The 21,237-nt window shown below is 39.9% G+C and overlaps 1 long non-coding RNA gene across 1 annotated transcript in view; it reads right to left on the bottom strand.

Annotated features, from left to right (window-relative positions):
* Positions 1 to 3,782, bottom strand: part of LOC131972070 (uncharacterized) — a 71,068-nt gene extending 67,286 nt beyond the window's left edge. The window contains exon 1 of the long non-coding RNA XR_009394429.1: positions 3,456 to 3,782. This is a non-coding gene — a long non-coding RNA (uncharacterized LOC131972070). The remainder of the gene's footprint in view (positions 1 to 3,455) is intronic.
* Between the last annotated feature and the right edge of the window lie 17,455 nt (positions 3,783 to 21,237).

Here is a 21,237-nt window from a genome sequence, read left to right on the forward strand (position 1 = left end):
TTTATTTCCACTCTGCTATAAAGTAAGATATGAGGAGTTGCCTCACAGCTATGGATTAGCTTTGATTATGTGACAGAAGTTATCACTGCACGCAGCTGTCTCCAGGCCAACATATAGGGTCCACACTGCGTATACGGGAACTGTAGATGCATTGCATGGAATACTAATGTTATCAGTACAGTAGCCACTGATTGTACCAAAGAATTTCTTTTTTAAGCACACTTCTTAAAGATCAACTAGAGATGTGTTGAAATTTTGTTAAGGTGTGACTTTTTTTTTTTTCCTTTTTTTGCACACAACCAATGTGAAACAACACTGAATGAATGCCAGAGAACAAAAAAATAAACAAAGTAGGTGACAAAATCTGCCAACTGACCGCGCTGTTTCAGCCCTCAGACGGAGGCAGGGAGGTACGAAGAGGGGCAGAAAGCCTCGAAAGTCTCGGCGGGTGTGAATGTGATTTAGAGATGGTGTGCACTGTTTACACGGCCTGCCTGGAGGGATGCGCTTCGGCAGGAGAACATTGTTAGCATGGGAGGCACGTCGGTCCGACCCCACTTCCCTCTCTGTGTCTCACTCTCCCTCTTTCTCCAGCTGCTCAGGGGCATGCGATGGTCTGGGAAAGATTAATGCATCTTCAACGGCATGCCGTGAAATCAAATTAGTGTACTCTGATCCAAAGACGTGGAGGGCTAAGGCCGGGGCTGCAGCGGGGACAATTCCTCAATAACCTACAGCTTTTCACCACCCCATGAAAGCTACTGTCTGTTGATTATTCAAATAGGTGATTTGTTTTGACTGTGTTTTTTAATCTCAGAAGTACTCAGTTTGCTATTGATTTACAGATTTATCCACATAATTATCATGACCTCATAGACTCTGTCTTTTTTCTTAATCACATTGATTTCTAACTCTGCAATGGGTCATTAAATTACACCAGGAGAGAAATGTGGAAAACAAAGCCACTCATGGCAATGTCACTTTGCATTATCTCAGGCATGCCCACATGTTATTGCAGGTTTCCATCAAATTCAGTCAAGGATGAACACCTATCCAGACACAATATGCTGTTAAAATTGGATTTGCTGGGGGAAATAAGGGGATTATTACTACTTCAGTGTTCTGTTTCTGTACACTGGGTTTTTGTCACTCTTGTATTTGATCATGTAATCAGGCAAGGAATGATGGAGTCATTCACAGAGCTTACAGAGTAATAACCTGAAGATGGGTCCACTAGTGTGGTGAATGTGGAGTGTGTGGATCAGTGGGGAAGTCTGTCCTTGGATATGGAAATTCACAAATATCCCATGTGAGCTGCTAAACCAAGCTAGGTCATGTTGTCCACCTTTAACCCATGCGCTCTGCACTGAATATTTTTCACTGTTCTGCTCACATTGTCTCATCTGTATTGATCATTGCCATTCTGTGTAGCTCCTGCTTACAACTGTATCCAACATTATTAGCCTTGTGATTAGTATTGCGTGACCTGTGCTCTCCCACTGAGAAACAGGTGAAGCGAAGCTATTATTTAGTAAATTTGATTTATTCTTGAGATGCTCAGAAAATTTAATATCTGCCGCTCTTAGGAAGAAATATATGAGAGAAATGTATTTACCTCAGGGCTGATATTGTATAGCGAATGGTCATATATACACTGTGAACTTTTGATCTGGAGAATGGGATTGGATTATGCCTAATTGATTTTACAGCCCAGAGGATAATCAAGACAAGATAAGCAATAATGACTATTGACATCCTGATAAAGCTAACAGCCAGTCAATACAGAGGCGCTTTATGTTTAAACTATGAGGGGCAGCTGGTGTATGATTCATCCGGATGTAATTGTTTAATTTAATGCACAGCCATTTAGAAAAATATATATCAGAGCCTAAGATATTTCCCTGCTGCTGTGTGAAATGTTGTAACTCTCTTTCAGCAGACAGTAAAAAGGCAGGGTTTACATACAGAGAATATGGTTTTAAAATTTTCATTACTTGATTAGTGGTGGGGGAAAAAAAGTTCTTCACTATTTCAAAGAAGCCAAAACAGTAGCATGTTCATTTTGGCCACTAGGAGGCACCAGAAACCAGCTGTAAGCACAAAGCTGACATATCACCTGAAGAGGACGACCCTGTCTGTTTTGGTATTATCATTTTTGGGCTGTCAATCGATTAAAACATTTAATTGTGATTAATCACATGATTGTCTATAGTAATACCGCAACTTAATGACAATCTTTTTTTATCTTTTAAAATCCAGCCTACCTTCAAAAGGTGAAAATTGTGAGATTTGGCCTAATTCAAAGATGTCTTTGTATTGCTTTGCAGAAAATAGCATGTATTGAAAATAGCATGCTTATCAACCAGCAGTGTCAAATCTGGCCTTAGAGATGAGGAAAAAATGTAAACTCAGCTACACTTTTAGCTGTATAGCATTTAGAACTGAGATTAAATCAAAATGTTAAACACAAACTGACAATCCATGTCTAAGAGACTGTTTGACAGCAGATTCCCAGAGTGTTAAGCTTCTTCACAGCGCAGATTACTTGCTCAGCAAAGCGCACAGAGAACAACAGCTGGCAGAGAGGAGTCACAGGCGGTGATTCAAGAGGAAACAGAATTTAGTCAGGCAAGCCATGATCCAGGCTAGGTAAGGAGCGTCTTTCTTACAAAATGCTTCTCTCTCATTAGCAAGCTGGACGATATGACACAGTGGATTATGGACCACAACAGCTGCAGTATGATGAAATCACACCAGGCCAATGGTGGCCGGTGGTTGGCTCTTGAAACGAGTAATCATAACACCCACGTCCCCCTGAAACCCTCTGGAACTCAACTTGAGTTAAACTTGCACATGACTAATAGCAGATGGGTTGTGGGCTGGGTAAAATAATACATCATTAATGAGAAATATGTTCATAATATTCTCTAAAACATGAAACATAGCAGGTTGAAGTGCCAAGCTGCCATCCACAGCTCCACAGGAGACATGGTCCAACTTACACATGAAAAGAAACAGCAGCAAAAGTTCATCGATTATTTCTGACGCTTGAAGTTTAGTCCTCTGTCAACTGGGCAGTTTTTATTTTTGCTGCCTAAATGGCTCACCATATTTTCTGCATTGCCATTATGGCATACAAAAAGATTTATAAGACTCACAGCAGCCTCTCGTAACATTAATGTAGCCTCAATCCTTAAAGAGAACACGCAAACACCAGTAAAATATATGATTTAAACAGCAACACAGCCGACGGGCAGAGCTGGTACTGGTCTCTAAATTGGAAAATAATTAATTCTGATAGATGGTTTATATGTAACTTAACAGCGGATTTGGTTGGCATCAGAGCAGACACATGCATCACTGTTATAAACTGCATTTCTAAATGAAAGATGCTACACAAACCAAGTGCATTGCCTGTTTTTTACCCTCTCACTTATGCTTTAAGTCACACATACCTGTTTCTGACCACAGATCAGTCCAACCAGTTGAGGGCCCATTAAAAAAAAAAAGTAGCCTATTCCAAACCGGGTATCCACACAAACTTCTTTTTTCTATGTCCCATCTGTGCTTCGAACACTTGCTGGATGATTATTTCCACTCTATCAGGCTCCAGGTGTTTCATTCCAAGCTTTTCTTTCAGAGTCATCCTTTGAAAAGGTGTTTCCAGAAGCAATTCAATGCTGTTTACTAGCAAAGATGTCGCAGACGCTATTGAAGAGTCACTACCAGCAACAGGAAGCCGCTCGGCTCTTACCTGTGCAGCTGCTGAATGTTAAGTTTCTATTCACCACAGCACCACCTGCTGTTAGGGTCGCTGATTTACCCGCGACGGAGGCCTGCGCAGGCTCGATCCCCGGGGACCGCCACACAATGCATGCCGGTTAGATTTGTGAGCACGCACACGCGGGCAACGGTAGCTCCACGAGGCGGCCGCAGTCTATTGCGCCAAGCGCCAAAGATGCTCTCCGAAGAGTGCAACATCCGGGGAAAACCGAGGAAAAACTGGCGCTCAGCTGATTGGTTTAGAAGTCTTCCCAACAATAGACGTTTTATAGACGATTTTTTTTTCTTTTAATAACAAATATTTTTGATTTTGATGTTTATTCTGCTAACACTGAATTTCTATGATCCTCATTATTAATATATTGTATATACCGCGTTTTCTGAATAGTTGTATTTTTATTCTATTTTAATTCCATTTGTCATCTATCATCTATCTATCTATCTATCTATCTATCTATCTATCTATCTATCTATCTATCTATCTATCTATCAATGATGTGAACCTGATGGTAATATTTAGTCAAGTCAAAAAGTGCTGTACAAACTGTGTAAAATCAGTCAATACAGTAAAAACACAGGAAATTCACAGTGACAGTCAGAGAATCTAAATACACAGTCTATTGTAAATTAACATTGGACTGTTTTAATTATTGAAGTATTTAGCCACACAAACACTTCTGCACAGGTGTACAGCCCTAAGAGTCTTAATATCTAACTGATAAGAGATGGATGGTCTGTTCAGCTGATTTATATACAGCAGTAAACTTACATAATGCTGATGTATGAGAGATTTCCTTTAATCTTAAAAATAAGTGATGCTACATTAGTTGAACAGTTGCCTGCACATCCTGCCTGCACACAGATACAGAGCGACATAAACAGTCATTTGAAATCATGTTTGTGTCCACCTGATGAACAGAAGTCCAGCATCCACTCACTTTTTGCAGCTGATTCTGCTCTACTGGGAGATCTCTGGCTTTTTAACTGCTAAATGCCCCACTATATTCACCACTAATGTTGTCCGTCTGCCATTTGATGCTGGCCAGTCAGTTGATAATTCACTGTGGGTTTGGATAGTTTGCATGCAAAATGTTATTACTGCAAAGTGGCAGTATACCTACAGCTAAATATTGTTTGCTAATTGTCTGATGTGAAAAAGGCTAGTCTAGTGGAGTAAAATATAAAGTCACATAAAACTGAAATTGTTATAAAGTAACCGCGCTTTATGTGCAGTTCCTGAGTAAATGTACTTGTTAGTCAACCACCTGTGTATTTAACACAAATTATACGAAATCTGCTTTATTGTTTGATTTCAGAATGTTTTATGATGGTAGGGGATTGCACTATACACAAGGGACAGAGTTAAAGTGCCACTTGTGACAATTACAAAGTGCATGCAAAGTGTTATATTAGCTGCAGCTGCACAGGCTGGTGGAGATGGTGGTGATCAGTCTTAGCCAAGGCAGGTGCGATAGGCCGCGCAGCAGGCCTAACAAAGACAGATTGGGACCTGCAGGGCACATAGCAATAACCAGCAGATCCTCTCACACACTCCAGCTTAAAGCTCTGAAATGTGACTGTGCATGGATCACTGCTGACAAGACAGAGATACCCCACACATAACACACAGGGGACATACACAAGGAAATATATATATCTAAAAGGTCAGGAGGATTACACAGCAAGGAGTTACAAGGTTGAAGCAAGTTAATTTTACCGCAGATTGTCATTATCAACCAATTTAACCCTAAGCAGGCACTAATTTATCTCCTCTGTTGGAAATTGTTTAAAGGGACAGTTCAAAAATAAATATGTTGCCTTTTACCTGCAGTGTGATTAATCATGTAGATTGTTTTGGTGTGGAAATTGCTGATGAGTTTATTTTCTGGTGTTTTGAACACCACAAGTAAAGTGCCATCCAGAGTCACTATTTTTCAAGAGAAGGCAGACATCTCAACACCTGACAACTCACACCAAAACAATCCAAACTAATTAAAAGCACTACAGTTAACAGATAAAATGTGTATTTTTGAATTGGGGGTGACCTGTAGCCTGGTTTACGCTAGACTATATAACAAATGAGATATTGTCTGGAGACCACTTTTTTCTACGTCTGTACGTAGCTCTTAGCCAATCATATCAATTATACCAAATGACTTAGGTAGAGCGACAGAAATTTGAGACGACCACAACGACCGGGGCCTCGTTGAACCCCATTAGCTCAGCCACTTACGGGGCTAGTTGGTAGATTAGGCTTTTGCCAAATCCTGTTGGAAGCAAGGCTAGAACATCCTTTTTGGTGGTGATAAAGGGGTGTAAAGCCAAACATCGTTCTTCTTTTGCAAATAAACTTTTGCTCTGAACTATCTAGAACACTGTCTGCTGCTAGATCAAAAGAGAGCTTCGCGTCTGCTGCAGCCATGTTGGATCCGTAAACAAACTACAAGCTTCCGTCTGTCATATAGTACGCATCATCGCCTTGCCGTCCCTCCCTTTTCTGTGATTGGATACCAAAAGCAGGGCTAAGAATCAGCCATGGACACCACTTGCAGTTCGTAACGAAATCGAGCGCGCAAGGCAGCATGGGTATACCCAGGCTAGGTGACCTGTACCTTAAAGTCAAAATAAAAAGCAGAATTTTCAAGCTTCTTCACATTTTCTGTTTGCATGTTTTTCTTAGAAATAGTTGGGTGGTCACTTTCAAGGTTTAGTATTCAGTATGAAATTGAACTGAATTGGGGGGAAATGAAGCCGGACCTTATTTAGGCCAAACAAAACATATGTCAATCCCTCCTTCAATACCCTTCATTTGAGCTGAGCTCCAGTTTAACATTCGGAGCATGTGTGCTTGAACCAGCCTCTGGACAAGTGCACACAACCCTCGCATGAGCTTCTCTTTACCCTATTGACTGAGGATGAGCCTGTCACTGGATCCGGATTAAAGTCTTAAGACTATCTATAAAAGGGGGACGGGCAATGAGGGGGACTTGTCAAAGATCTGTTTGCTGTCAGGGGCTTGTTAGTGCCAGGAGGAGGTATGGCCGCAGAATAGCAAAAGCCTCCATTTCTCTTCCTGCTCCAAAGTCACTTCAAGATCAAACCCCTCTCTTGCCACAGTAATAATGAAAATCAGGCTCTTAATTAATCATTAGCATCCTGTCATTTTATTAACAAGTCAGGAACCTGGTGCCACCAGAGGCTCTATATCAAATCTATAAAACCCATGAGTTCTAATTTAGCCGCCCCCCAGATGCTCGCCAGGCTGCTCCCTGTGCCAGTCTGCTGCTCTGACGCAATTCACAAATTTTCACTGAGGTCAGAGAGCATCTGAAAATCACCAGTACATGGGACAGCTATGCTGTTTGGTAAATGCAGTGTTACTGCATAAGCTCTGTGTGTATATGCACCACACTGATAAGACAAACTCACTGTTTGTCTCCTATTTAAACTCAGATAGGCCTGAGACTTGTGTGTGTGTTGAGTTGTATATGTGAACATAAATGTTTAACAAAGTCTAGTGAAAAACCAAGGATGCCCAGAAGTCATAGAATCTATTTGCCAGTCATTCCCCTCTTTATATAAGGTCTAATCTCCTTTAAAAGCAGTTAGAAATTACCTCTATTCTGTTTACCTTGATAAGAGATCAAACGTTACCTGCGTCTCAGTGCAAACAAAATGCTAATAGAAGGCCACCCATATTGATGCACACTGGGTGAGTAGGCCTGTGGAACCCACATGCAGATTACCTGCCCGTCGACCTGTTCCTAATTATTATTCATGTTTACAAACTTTCATCTCTTGGGACGGGCCGCAGAACCAGCTGCATACGAGATGAGCAAACAGAGGAAGCAGCAGCACACAGGAGTGGACATGAATTTATTCATGGTGAAAAGAGCCCATCCGCGAAAAGGGCCCCGCGTCTCCCCTCTGCCTCCCAAGAGAGCAGACATTTATGAAGACATTCCCTCAAAATCATTATAATAGCATTACCATTCCAAGCAGCCACTACCTGCGTCATGATTGCATTTGTTGCTCTGCCAAGCCTCCGCCCCGACCAAGCAGCCCAGCCCCACCATCACACCACCACCACCCCCATGTCCTATACCCCGCAGATGTAACCAAGCAAGGTGAGAGAGAGTGCAGTGTCTGCATTTCCTTTGGGATATGTGGAGAGGCGTTTAGCAGCAACACGTTTTACACCCGTTCTTCACAGAGTGCCTCCATCCACCAAGCCACTATGGAGGGGGAACAGCCGGCTGACTCGCAGTAACAGAGCTGCAATCTGTAGGGGAAATGAATTGTTAAAAAGAAAAACATATAGTCCCTGTAGCACAAACCCAATGCCCCCCTAAGTCTTAAACCCTGAACCCTCCCAGACTTAACTGACAGCACCTGGTAGTCTGGGAACGAGGGGCTGCAAGGGCTTGAAATGTTATAATTAGGAATATGGAGCATTTTGCACATTACATTGACAACACCAAAACATGTTGTTTACAATTGTGAGCTTCTGACTTTTTATTTAAATTTTTTTACATTTCTTCAGGTACAAAACAATTAAGGGCCTGACTGCCCGATTTGAACATCTACCAGGCTCTTGCTTTACAGCATGGGTCTCAAGCTCGCGGCCCGTGGGCCAATTGCGGGCCTCGTGATGATATTTTGTGGCCACCTTGATATGAAAGTTTAATGTTAGTTTTATATGAATGGCACTTTACCGTGTTGTGTGTGGAAGGTCCCTTTAATTACTTTTTTTGGTGATTTTGTGTCTTTTTTGGTAATTTTGTGTCTTTTTCAAATAATTTTGTGTCTTTTTTTGTAATTTTGTCTTTTTTGGTACGTTAGTGTCTTTTTTGGGATGTTTGTGTCTTTTTTAGTAATTTTGTGTCTTTTTTTGGTCATTTTGATACTGCCTCCAGTGGCCCCCAGTTAATTTGAGTTTGAGACCCCTGCTTTACAGAGTGGATGAGAAGCAATTGCCAGACAATCATTATCCATAAATCTATCCATTAGCCATAACCGCCTATCTAAACTGGTGTCGTGGGGGGTTGAACCAATCCCAGCTGACCTTGGTCGAGAGGTGGGTACACCTTGGTCGGCAGACACATACAGACAGACAACCACTCACACTCTCATTCACTCCTATGGGCAAATTGGAGTCACCATATAAACCTGCATCTTTGGGCTGTGGGAGGAAGCCAGAGAACCCGGAGAGAACCCACGCTGACACGGAGAGAACATGCAAACTCCACACAGAAGAGCTGCAGGCCAGATTTGAACCCACCACCCTCTTGCTGTGAAGCAAAAGTGCAAAATTAAAAGAAATGGTTGTTGAATAAACTAGGTGAGCCTGTGTTTACATTCCTCTGATTTCATTTGTTTTTATCTCATGTTGAAGGCACCATGGTAGTCTATACTAATTATCTATTCAATATAAAAAAGAAAATATTAGCTGACATGATCTCAACAGGTATCGTTTGTATAATTTTCTATAGCGCACCACGCTTGCTTGGTGGTAAATGCAGCCATATTTTCATTCATGAGACAATATAGCGCATACTTCTTTTGGAAAAGATTTTTTTAAATCACAATTATGTTCACGTAAGTATTGCTCATTACAAATGCATTGTTTGTGATAACAGTAATGGTTGTTGGTAATCAGCGACCCCCACAGCTCAGAGCCTTCCTGATGGAGGCTCAGCTCCCACTGGTTGAACCATGAGCACTGCTTCAACTCGTTTACCGCTTCAATCGTAAAACAAAGGAAGTACTCTAGGATCAATTTAGGGCCATTTTCAGATTTCTCTTTGTTTGATAACATTAAAAGTAAAGTTTGGTTTTGCTGTCGGCTTCTTGACTCATTAAAAGAAAAAACTGAGAAAAAAAGAGAGCGAGACAGCTCTGCGGTGCTGTGAGAAAGCCAGTGAATGAGGGAAATCAAACATTATTATTTCAAAGCCATTACATTATAAAGCACAAATAAAGAACCATCAAAGACTCAACAAAAGATCCACTGTGAAGACGGAGGCTCTTAGTTTCATTTTCCTTCTCTGCATTTCATTCGTTAAATCCAATTTGCAGCGTAAATAGTAAATATATGTCTGAAACCTAAGTTTTGTTTTTTTTAAAAGAAACAGGCGAGCACACTGAACTTCAAGCTCCAGAGTGTGTTTATCCCTGAGACCACCAGCAGTCCTCGTCCCATGTCATGTTGCTTTTTTATACATCAGCAGACTAATTTGCCTAATCTTGACAAGACAATAATAGTCTGAATGAACCTTCAGGTTCCTTGAAAAATAGTCACAGGACAAATTACCAGGAACTTCTTGATGGAAACGCATCTCCATTAAACAGTTTTTAGTTTTCATTTTATTTGTACTTTTCATGTGACTTTAACACATCTTTTAAAAAAACATGGCTAAAAATGTTTTTTTCTCTGCACTTTTGTTTGAAACACTTCAGGTGCCTCTGACTCGACTCAGCCCAATAAACATGTAGACAATGTCGGTGGCTTCATAACTGATGGCAGCTGTATGTGCTGTCAGCTTTGTGTCAGTCAGCTCTATCCAAACAAGAAGCTCGGTCCACAATTACAGCTTGCTGTCAGTGGTTGATGAGGCATTAAGACAACAGAACAAGTTGTCAGATTGAAGCTCACGCTGTTCAGATATTGTCTACATGACATGAAATACATGACGCCTGCTTCTGCTGCTTCCCCCGTAAAGCGCCATGCAGACCACACATCTTCATATAAAAAAAAAATCATAAATAAAAGAAGAGAACATTTTGCGTGACAACTTAATCAGCAATTAAGTTGCCAGTTCTTAAATAATAGCTGTTGCTATACTTTGTGAACCAGTTATTCAAAAGTTGAGAGGTGGTTTCAGCACTAGTCTTACACACCAAGGGCAAATGATTTTTGTTTGTAGCAGCTATTAAATACAGAGAGTTATTCCCATTAGCTAAATGGGTGATTAATGCACTAATGAATCATTAGGAGAGATCATTCTGGGTTAGAGTATGCCATCTCATGAACTAATTGAGCTCAATTAAGCCGATCTCTGAAGGGCTTGCCTTGTTCTGCCTACGTCTGACCACTGTCTGTCTGACCTCCAGCCAGCAGCCCAATTCATCCCATCAGGGCAGCACCAGAGGGTCAGTGAGAGAGAGAGAGAGAGAGAGAGAGAGAGAGAGGAGGGAAACAAAGGAAAGATGCAGAATCACCGTCTCCAAAATAATCTTATACTCCCAAAACAAATTGGCACTCGTCTCCAGTCTAAGTGCTGCAAGGATGCACCGAGGGGAAAATAATCAATTCCACCTGACCTTCCTACTTAATCACCACTCGCTCCACTGCAGCTCAGCTCAGACCTCGAGCTCTGTGAGATGATGCAGAGGGCAAGGCCTGCAGTGGGCCCAAAGACACTGAAGAAAGCAACAGTAAGCATTTTTTATTCATTTAAGAGCCATTTGTCCAAGCCAACAAGTCCCCAAACACATTTCTACCTTTTTATAGCGGTTAGAACACAACAAAAGAGCTAACTAAAGTTTTTTGTTTTCCTCATAATTTGTTTTTTAATCAAAAATGCATTTTTAATTTATACTAAAACTTGTATACAGTTGTGTCCCACTGTTTTACTGATATTTTAATAATTTCTCAATGTTTCGTTTGTACATTTTATGTTTTAAACATTTAACAAAATATTTTAAAATGTGATGTCACAATAAAGTGTGTTTTTTTGTAATGTGTTGCAAATATGCAACCTTTACTTGTCATAGATTCCTATGCTCTTCATTGCATAGGAAGAAAATACTTTATGTGAAATAGTCATGTATAAATATACAAATGAAGTGTTACAGTCAGACATTGTGAAAGCATGGACATGGGACGGCTGTGGCTCAGTTGGTAGAGCGATCACCCACTGCTCGGAGGGTTGGTGGTTCGATCCCTGACCACGGCAGCCTACATGTCGAAGTATCTTTGAGCAAGATACTGAACCCCAAATTGCTCCTGATGCTGCATTCATTGGTGAATGAATTCCCAGTGGTGGCAGGTGGCACCGTTTAGGGTAGCCTCTGCCATTACCATGTACATAGAAAATAATGGTGATGCAAAGAACACTTATGATGGTCCTTAATCAGGTCCTTTTTTTACACTGTTAAAGCTCTTCATATTCACAAATTCACCATATCTGAGCAGTAAAGTTCCTGAACTTTTTGAATCAATCAATAACACAAAAAGACACAGAATGCATACAATGAGGGCAAAATTATGATTAAAAATTAGCAAAACGGGGCGTCCCGGTGGCTCACACTGGTAGAGTGCACACATTAAGGCTGGGTCCTTGCTGTGGCGGACCCGGGTTCGAATCCGGCCTGAGGTCCCTTTGCCGCACGTCCTCCCCTCTGTCTGCCAAAAAATAATCTTAAAAAAAAAAGAGAAAAAAAAGAGCAAAACAGCCACATACAAAAAATGACTACGATAAGATCAACTCCAACTCTAAGGACTCTTACAGGAGAGACGGTGGGGCCATGCCCGCAGATGGCCCTAGGGACAGGTGGGATATATGATATCCAGTGGCTGTTCCGAGCTCCAAGTTCAGACTTTCAGTGTGAATGAAATGAGGAGAGATGTTTTTGGGTCCTTCATTGAGTCAGCTTCAAGTCAGAAAATTAGTTTGGCTGCATTGGAAATATGTGCAAACTTATTTTTATTTATGTAAATATGTTGGTTGTTGCTTACACTACAGTTAATTTAAAATTTGTTTAAATAAAACAAATTTTGGTGAAGGCATGGAGTGGAAAAATTACTCATTGAGTGGAAATCATTTGCTGACAGCTTTGTCTCCCCCCCAAAAAATCCAAATCTGCGCCCCTTGGTGGGGCCATTTGCCTGACTGTGTCCAGGAGCCTTTTGTCAATTAGGGGCCAATTATTTCTATTGGAAATTATAACATTTCTCACCCTTGAGCAGGAGCAGAAGCTAGCACTTAATTAGCATATAATTAAAACAACGAGATCCGAAGCATACCTTGGTTCAGTGTTGAGTTTGTTCATTATTAGCATGAATAGACACTAATTCACTGTCCGTAATAATTTCGTAAATAATTTGCATAGTTATGGCCAGGAGGCGCAGCTTTTAACAATCCATATTAATATATTTTGTTAGGCAGTGACCTCTAGTGGCCGGAGTGATCATGACAGGAGATGAGGTGACGCAGTATAAAGACATAGGAAAGTCCGCTCGTGTTTGCGTCTCATTTGAAAGTTCAAGTCAAGGTTGTTATTTTAAGATTACCTCTAAATTACATGTCTATGTAGATACGTCTAATATATGTAACTGTGTCCTGAAGTTAAATACGGAAGTAGTTATTTCACCCCAAACCTTGATCTTTTCTCCTAACTTAACAAAGGACTTTTGTTGTCTAAACCAAACCATGTAGTTCAGTTTCATAATGTCAACATGTTCAAAACTGCAATCGTGTCAACTAAAATTACTATATTTCATAAGGTATCATACAAACTGTTGGTTTTCCTAAGATGTAATACAAACCCACTCAGGAGAATAAATTGAAAATTTATTCTGTTTAGTTTCTTGATCATTTTGCATATTCATGTATTGTAATTTCTTCCTTCTTTCCATGGCCACATGTACTTTATTGTGCATCCTACCTGTGCTCAAGCCTCTCCAGGTGCCCTTCATCGAAGGATAGTAGAAAATAGTTTCTCTCTTTCCGCCTGCTGATAAGCACACCCAGGCACAGGCGGGCCTCCTGAGACCACACTGCTTTTCTCCACAGCACACGAGCGGTAGTCTGCCCTGCAGAAGGTCAATGAGAGAGAAATCTGCCTCTGCCTGCCTGGGGACCAGGATGTAGAGGAGACTCAACGACCTGACACCACAGGCCAATAGGCTGCTCGAGTGCAATGAGTTAAAGAAGTAAATTATATATGATCTAGTTTGCAGACAGCAAATGTATCCTTGTTTGTCTTCGTACACTTGAGAACATAAGGTGTATAATGAAAGGAGAGTGCACTGGTTAAGTCAAACATATGACAGAAGAAATTGAAGTAATGCTGCAGATTGCCTCAGGAGTTTGCAGGCACTATGGCTCCCCACTACATTTCACAGGTCAATATTTGCTAGATGTATTGGCTTCAGTAAACACTGCAGTCCACACACAGTGCTCATTCCAGCAGAGAATAGAGTTCTCAACCAGCTGTACAGTATGAAATTTGTTTTGTCCCAGTAATGACACAACACAAAGCCAGCCAGGTGGTAATAAAGATCCTCTTCTGCAGAGATACCCTCACTCTCCCTCACCCCTAATTTATTCCCTGAGGTGCTATGAGTGATTTTGTCTGTTCTTCCCTTATATTAAACATCGCACACTATTAGCTCTCAATAATCATTTGCTGCAGCCCAGGACACAATGATTTCCCATGACACATAAAACTGCAATAACGTCAACTCGGTTTCAGAAATAATATTGCCAACATTCTTTTTTATGTGTCTCCCCCGGCAGGAGAAAATACCTCCGTGTGACTCGCCCACTCTCATATGGAGAAAAGAGATTGCACAAACCATTTGTAACTTTCAGAAGTTACAAGAATCTAGTTTCTACACATTTCTCCAAAATCCATATCTGAGTTCTAAAGGCAAAAGAAACATTTCAAGAGTGAAAATAGGCTCCACACTGAGGGAGACAGATAGTGAAATAGTCTCATCTGTGGTTCAGAAAATATATGAATATACTCTGCAGAGTATTCAACAGTTCCCTGACCTTAAATAATTACTGCAAACACCAATGTCTCTCTACGAATTAATGTATACAATAATAAATATTTCATATTGTCATATTGACTGTGTTTGGGTTGATGCGTTGTTGTTTCTTCAAGACATTTTCTCTGAATGGAGAAAGCAAAGACTGTAATCTCTCTTGTTTGATGACAATAACGAGGATCCTCTGTCAGGCTCTGCTGTGAAATCACAGGGCTGGTTCACACTGTGTTCACACTCTGTGTCAAGTCTGTATTAGGGTGAGTTAAAGAGCAAAATTAAATTAGCTGTCAAAAAAAGGAAGAAATAGTTGGAACCTATTAAATTTGGGCAGGGTAGGCTGCTCATTTCACATTTCTCCAGGCACACACTGTGAACACACCATGAATTTCTATGGTAATCAAATGAAAGTTCTAGTGAGGCCTCAGACAGTTCGAGGTAAGAAAAGTCCAAGAAAGATTCTCACATTAAATCACAGAGTATGGCGGCAAATTCCTCAAAATGTCAAGTTTCTACAATATATTATTATATATAAGTTATTCCAGTGACCGAAGTAACTGAGTTCATTTACTCAAACACTATGCTTAAGTACAACTTTGACATAGATTTTTTTTGGTTCAGATGTCTACAAGTTGTTTTGCACTTCTGCCATGGAGACATTTCTCTTCTAAACTTTTCAAGTGGTTTTACAACATTGTTCAAGATGTTAAGCTATGTGCCAATTTTTCCACGCAAAAAACAGCAAAACTTAGAGAACAATTGCAAAAAGTATGACAGATTAGTGCAGTAGAACCTATTCTTACTAGTAACCTCTTCAACTCCTTGAGCATCCTTGGCTTGACATTTTTATCTTTTAGAGGCTGTAGCAGACTCGGTTTTAATGCCACAGTTTGACCTCTTACCTCAAAATATCTGAAAGAAAATGTTTCTATGGTACCCACAAGTCTCTTTACAGACATGCCCACTATGCTAACCCCATGCAGTTTGGCCAAAAACCATGCAGTATAAATTTTATTTTTGATGATTGTATTTAAATATTTCTGCATACTGGGGTCCCTAAACAGTCTTGGAGTTGCACAAATTGTCGATGACTAGAAAGCCGAGACTCTTGTGGATTCAATGACACCAGTTTTATTCATGTGTGATGATGCTTTTTCCCATAGTAGCCACATAATTGTAGTGAGACAATTTTTGAAACTTGAACTCACTGTATAAAATGAGCTGCTGTGACTTCTAGGATAATCACAGCCTCATGAAACTTTATTACCATTATCAAGAGACCTAGAGCATTCAGAGGATGTATGTCCTCTGTATAGGGAAAATAACAGGGTTTCTCAGCAGTATATCAAACAAAAGTCCTCACCATCCAATTGCTGAAAATACAGACAAAATGTCTCTATTTTATACTCATTCTTTCTGCAGAATGAGTGCTTTTACTTTTGATACTTTAAGTAGATTTTGCTAATAATATTTTCTTACTTCTTCTACCATCACAGTTACTTATCAACAAACTGTCTTGCCTGAAAAACAGAACTCAGGGACATTGAACCACACAGAATGTTTCTTGTATTTTACATGTATCTGACTCTGCCGGTTCCCTGGAACACAGCGGCCCCTTGTGTATTTAAGCTTTTCCCACTGATACTTCCCTCTCAGTTTCAGTAGATGGCGCACACGTGTATTTTCACTCTCTCATTTGGCCTGTGGAAAACAAATACTTGATGATCCTCCTGCAGGTCATCAGGGTAGTTCTACTGCTGAGATCATTATTGCCCTTTTGTAAGTTACTCTGTTTCATTTTCTAGAGGAATAAATTGGGTAACTCCCGGGTGACTCTTCACTAAGTATTTTTCTTATTAAAGGACATTGCGGTCATGTTTGCCTAATTCGAGAATCTCTCCTAATCTGTATCAGCATCGAGGCAGATAATGGTCAAGCGTTGCTGGTGTTACGGCTTAACTACCCTGCCAAAATGAGGTTTCAAATTGTACACCATTATCGGGGACTCAGATCCCATTACCTCCATGGAGATGTGTTCCACTGATGCATTTTGATGGTACTCCCACATAATAGAGAGAGTCAAGAAGCACCAAACTGTTATCTACGCTTGAGGCAGGCAAACTGTATTGCCTTTCCATTTCAAAGAAAATCTCACTACTGGATCAGGTTTCACAGGCAGGCAGGTCCAGTGACTTAACCAGAACGGATCACAGAGGACGAGAAGCTTTACAAAGCTGCAGCTCATGTTGCCCCATGTCGGCATCATTCGGGAGAAAATAAAGGCATCCTCCTCTCTGTCAAATTCCTGCAGTAACCTCAGTAGGATACTTCAGCGTGTGAGGAATGAAGGTGGAAGAGGAGGTGAAAGCAAAACAATCATTTGTGAGTCAGCCTAAAGCATATGTAGAGCTTTGTCTGATTTTTTCGGCAAAACCTCAGTCTGCAACTTCTTTTTCCTCTTTCGCTGCAGCATGAAGCCTGTCTGTAACTTGTCCTCAGAAATATTTCAGAGGATTAAGGTAACCAATCAGCACTGCAGCTGCTGAAGTTTCAATACAATAAATTCTCAGTACTTTTCTTCCCTTTCTTTGTATTTATGCACACCTGTCCTGCCTTTATTATTGCATTAAATGTCGCAATGACATTATAAACGGTCATAACCAAGGCATATATACCGATAATGTGCTTAAAAACAACAATAGTTAGCCTCCCGCCACAAACTATGACAAAATGTTTGCTCTAATATACAACTTGAGTGAACTTTCAAGTTGTCTCTTTATGTCTGAGCAAGTTTGCACAGAGGACGTATATCGTGCAGAGAGTGCGAGAAACAGAGACATGCTCCATCCTGTCAGCATTCCAGTTTCTGCAGAAACTCTTCTGGAAAATTCCTACCTGAGACATGGCAGGAAAGAAAATGGGTGGGGGTGGAGAACCGTAAGAAAGAGCCTTCCTTTAAAAGTCTGACTAACTGTAAAATAAATCTTTCATTGCTGGATAATTCTTCACAACCAACATCAGCTTTATACGGAGAAAATCTGCATGTCGCTGCAGGTCAAAATGCATGAAACCCTCCCCGACTGCGAAGGCTCTTCCACACAGGAGACATCCAAATGTCATGAATCTGCAGCACATCTTGCAGCTGACCAGATAAATTCCCATTAATTCTGGGCTCCACAACAACTGAATAAAAAAGGCCAAGGGATGAATATTTATCACAGATTCAGTGCTTTCGATCAAATCCCAGGCCCACAACACTCTCCCTATCCACATGTAAAGTAGGAAGTATTTATTCTGCCTCTGCGTACTTCAGCAGGATAAATAGGCACTTGCTGAGCTATACATCTGCCATCCTCGTTGCCCTCTCCTCATCTAGAGAGCGTGGCCTATGAAGAGGAATCAGCATTAGATGTTGATACATAATTTAGTTTCCCAGCTGCGTTATCCAACCTTTGCTACCAAATAAATATGTAAAGCCGGTGGCTGCCGCTATTATTTTCAAAAGTCAGAAACTCATTCTGCTTCTCATGTTCTATTCAAATAATCAAAAGGTAGAAAATAACCAACGCCAGATTACAAACTCTCAATTTAGTGCCAATGACTTCTAGAAATAGAATGATGTAGAAATCGTCTCTCGGATAAATGCCAACCACCTTCTGACTGTATGCAAGGTTGTTTGCAACATCATCACTGAACTGAATGACAAATTTGTCATTGAGGACGGTGTTGATGTTGAACATTTTTTATTTTTTTCCTAAGTGTGGTGGAGATTCAATTTCTTTAAAGTAGTCAGAAAAGTCACTTTGTAACTTCCCTGTTGTGTTCTTTTCAAAGTTTGAAGGTATTCACATCCATAAAATGAATGAGCACCACCTTGAACGCAATGTTGTACCACTTAAGAAACATATAAACCAGCATGCAGTGGTGGAAGAAGCATTTACTCAGAGATGTAATGTAACTAAGTACATTTACTCAAGTACTGTACTTAACTACAATTTTGAGGTACTTGTAACTTTATACCTCTGCTCCACTATATTTAGAGGCAAATATTTTACTTTTTACTCCACTACATTTAGCTGACAGTTTTAGTTACTTTTCAGGTCAAGATTCAACATGAAAAACGTTGACAAATGTAATGGTTAATGTATATACAAATGTATATAAATTAACCCACATAAATGTATATTAAGTAGTTAAAATGAGCCCCACCTTGAAAAACAATGCTGCTTACATTAATGCATCAATAATAATAATCCAACAATATATGTGGAACTTTTTTAACAATCTGGGTTGATCCATTCTGCATAACGAGTACTTTTACTTTTGATACTTTAAATACATTTCAATGCTGATACATTTGTACGCTCACTTAAATAAGTTTTGAATGCAGGACTTTTACTTGTAGTGGAGTAATTTCACAGTGTGGTATTAGTAGTTTTACTGAAGTAAGGGATCTGAATACTTCTTCCACCACTGCATTTATTTAAGCAAAAGTAGCAACACGACAGTGTAAAAATGCTCTGTTACAAGTAAAAGTCCTGCGTTAAAATCCAACTAAAGTACATAAGTGTAAACATCAAAATATACCTGAATAAAAAGTACTCATTATATATGAGTTATTTCAGAAAAAATACATGTGATATCATTGGATTATAAATAGAATAAAGTACCTCAAACCACAGTGCTTGAGTCATTGTACTTAGTTGTACTTTACTGCCAGCATGCACACACACACACACACACACACACACACACACACACACATGTAATGTGTCCCTCTTTCCCTCTGATGAACCAAACATTTCCAGCAATATATTCTGAACAAAAATCTCTGTTACACATCCACAACAACTCACACCAACACCCCATGGAAGCCAGACACTACACATATTAGTAAAGGGAACAACCACATTATTATCACCTGATTAGGTCTTATCAGGCTTATTCATGTCTTTCTGAGGTATTACAACAATGAGCGACCAACAGAAAGTGTACAAAGGTTGGGACTGTGACCTTGGCGAGGATAAGAATATCAAAGTTGAAGAAGTACTGATAGAGGAATCAAAATATGAATCTTAAACCTGCATTTAAAGGCATTTTTCACAGCAGACATTTTCACTTGTTATAATTAGAAAAGCACAACACATCACATTAACAATCGCTCATTTATTTTCAGGTGACCTTGCAGGCCGTGACAGTGAGCCAGCATGCACATGTGTAATTGTATTTTTTTTTTTTTTACTTGGGCCATTTGAAGCCATATCAAGCTGTAAAAACAATGTGACATAATATCTCCATAACTGCCAAATATGATATGGTGAGTGGATAAGCCAACATTACTTAGACATCAAGCCGACACACATAGCATTAATTTTGAGTTACTTTTGTGTCCAACTTTTAAATAGAAGTTAATATTTATTCTCATTTCAGCAGCATCCAAAGTGTCTTTTTAACATTTAAATGCCTCACTACGTTTACCAGGTAGTCTCTAACTTTCTATATAGCCTTTAACTCTTGGGTTTTCTACAGAAAACAGCTGACAGACAGCTAAAAAACACTGACGAGAGCAGAAAGAGTGAAGTTACGGGCCGTAAAACCAAAACAAAAAGCTAAAAAAAAAAAGGCTAAAAGGCTCCAAAACAAATAACATTTTCAGAATTCTGTTTTTGTTTTTTATCCCTTTCACAACACACCTTAATGATGGATTATATCAACCTTAAACATGCACGTACACATTTAAATCAGTATCAGTCCTGGCTTGTTTTTGTTTCCATGACATCACTGCCGTGTTTGCTCAAAGAGCCTCTGCCAGCGAAAAGGAAATAAACCCAGTCTGAACTAAGGGCGGCTCCTCACGAAGAGGATCTTCCTGAAAGATGACAGCACCTTCCTACACACACCAGCCTCGGCTCTGCCTCGGCAACAGCTCCACTCGTCAGGAGCAAAGAGAAAGTTGAAGATGGCAGTTCTGCAACCCAAGACATGTGAAACCAACATCATGTGCCACAAATATAACAAGTTCATTTGCAAAGCGTGCGTCAAATCTATCACATACTGCCACTCATGTCCACACACACACTTTTATGTTTATGTTAGACTAAAACCATTCTCAAGCTTCATGATATTATAATAGGAGGAATGGAAACATAGAAGTTTTGACCAGAAAAAAAAGACAGATTACATTAAAATTTGTAGAACGTATTGTGAAGAGGTAAGACATTTTTAATTGCTTACAAAAACATTATAATGAATTATTCTTCTTTTATCAGGGTGGACAGGAACAAAGACTGAACACGATGAACACAATAATTTTTAATTATACTCAAAGTTGCTTAACATGAAATGGATGAAAAACAGAATTGAGAGTTTATGACAGTTCAGGTTTGAGGAGCCAGTTGGAGTCAGGTATTTTAGGCTTTTCTTAAATTGAAACAATACAGATGATTTAATTACTAAAAGGTGGAAAATCCAATAGAGAGCAGAGATAAATCTAACAAAGTAAAGAAATGTTGCCAATTTTCTGCGGTAGTTACATCTAAAGCGTACCCATGTTCTATTCCCGTCCTAATCTGCTCACCACCAGAAATGTGGTGTCACCACTAATGTCTTCTTTCTGGCTTAGCTCGGATAATCCTGTAAATCTATATAGAACTGAAATGTGGAGACTTTGAGGAAAA

The sequence above is a fragment of the Centropristis striata genome, chromosome 5, assembly GCF_030273125.1.
Source record: "Centropristis striata isolate RG_2023a ecotype Rhode Island chromosome 5, C.striata_1.0, whole genome shotgun sequence".
Lineage (NCBI taxonomy): Eukaryota > Metazoa > Chordata > Actinopteri > Perciformes > Serranidae > Centropristis > Centropristis striata.